This window comes from Cystoisospora suis (genome assembly GCF_002600585.1).
Source record: "Cystoisospora suis strain Wien I chromosome Unknown contig_3140, whole genome shotgun sequence".
Taxonomy (NCBI): domain Eukaryota; phylum Apicomplexa; class Conoidasida; order Eucoccidiorida; family Sarcocystidae; genus Cystoisospora; species Cystoisospora suis.
Genome location: NW_027155935.1, coordinates 46,000 through 47,742, shown reverse-complemented (window position 1 = coordinate 47,742; position 1,743 = coordinate 46,000). Strand labels below are relative to the sequence as shown.

Below are 1,743 nucleotides of genomic sequence, written 5' to 3'. Positions count from 1 at the left end.
GGGGGGGGGGGAGGGCTCAGCACATGAGCTTCCACATATACAGGATATCTCTTTCATCGAAGAGAATAATCAATACATCATTGAGGTTGTTTTTTAGTTGGTTTTTTCTCTTTTCGCGACTGAGCTTTTCAAGTTTCTCTTGCTTTTCATACTTGTTTCATTCTCCCTTTCATCTCTCTCTGCATCCTGTGGGTATTGATGCCATAGAGGGTCTTCTAAGACACGGTACAGAGGGAGAGCTTCAGGTGATTCTTCCCGACTATAGTTCGTTTGTTCTTTTCGTGTTCTTGTCTTTGAAGTTTCTATGTCTCTACGTATGTGATCTTCTTGAACGAGCCGTAGAGCAAAGGAGACAGCGTGCGTTCGGAAGCATATGCAGCTGGTCTCTTTCTTTCTTCCTTTTTTCAACTTGTATAGATTCCGCGCCGGAGGAGTGACACCGGTCTCTTGCCTTGTCAGAGACGTGGATCTGGGCCTACGAATCTGCCTCTGCAGACGAGATTGATAGAGCATCTCTAGATCTTCATGTGTATACATAATAGATACGCATATATGTATGTATTAATGTAGAGGCATCTTCAGATATATATGTGCCTGATCATGACAAGATCTTTCGTTTGAATTGTAGGGCGAATACACCAGATCCTCGTTTCTTCACTTGGTTTATCGCCGAGTATCGTGGGGTGGCCCCGGGACTGCAGCAGCAGCAGCATCAGCCGTCACTCTCCCCCCATTTCTAGTTTATATACACCTCACCAAGTAGACGACTTCTACACTTCTCTTGGTGAATTGTCTCCTTCGCCTTGTTCACCACCTCCGTCTCACATGCCTTTTATCTTTCATGAACAGAGAGAAAGGAACATACACACAGAGAGATGAATAGAGATGAGTGCGTGCATCCATACACATACGTGTATGAGTATATCTATACGTGTGTGTATTTGTTGCTGTGTATGTACACCTCATTCAATACAGGCATTTGAAAGACATTTCTAGTTTTTAGTTTGTGTACGAAGATCAGAATCGAGCTTTTCAATCGTTTGTTTCGGTCGCTAGCGGGCAATCATCCCTTTTTGCATCGGAGTTCTTCTGAGCTTCTAATCTCTTTTTTAACTTCATAAGACGATCTCTCGTCTCTCTCTCTCTCTCTTTCAGCCCTGTTTGCTTTGTCGAGTGAAGAAGCTAAACCTGTCTCTTTTCCTCTCTCAAGTCTTTTTTTTCTGTCTTTCTACCTATCGTGAAGGTGGGCTATCTTTCCTCTTCTTTGGAGCAGAGACGAAAAGGCTTCTCAACACTGAGAGCTTCTTGTTTCTCTCAGCTTACCCCCCGCTCTTTCTATCTTTCGGGTGTTCAAGAAAGAGGCCACCTTTTTCTGTTCTGTTGCTGACTTCTCAAAAAGAGATTGGCAAAGTAGAAAGCAGAACTGGCGATGAAGATGACAAGGACGGGAGAGAAAGGGGCATGCATGCAAAGCAGGCTGTATGGTGAAGAAGCTCCTGTCTGGAGATATCCATTCTGTCCTTTTCTTCTTCTTTCTAGAGAAAGTCAAAAGGGAGAATGTCTGAGAATCTTGTTTTATGCATTTTTCTCATTCTATCATCTCGCGTACTTTGGGTGGTTTCTCTTTTCTTCTTTCTCGATACAGATGATTCTATCGATGCTGTCTGTTTTCTTTCATGTATGATAACAAGCGCCCCGCTAAAGAAAGGGGGTGGAGATGAAAGAAGAAGAAGGAAGGGATCG

At 43.5% G+C, this 1,743-nt stretch overlaps 1 protein-coding gene across 1 annotated transcript in view; it reads left to right on the top strand.

Moving 5' to 3' along the window:
- The window catches only part of CSUI_006276 (ion channel protein), a 20,563-nt gene that overhangs the window by 18,558 nt on the left and 262 nt on the right, over positions 1 to 1,743 (top strand). Inside the window, exon 7 of the mRNA XM_068066440.1 lies at positions 1 to 1,743. This exon is cut by the window's left edge and continues 415 nt beyond it; it is cut by the window's right edge and continues 262 nt beyond it. The gene's annotated coding sequence lies outside the window, so the exon portion shown is untranslated.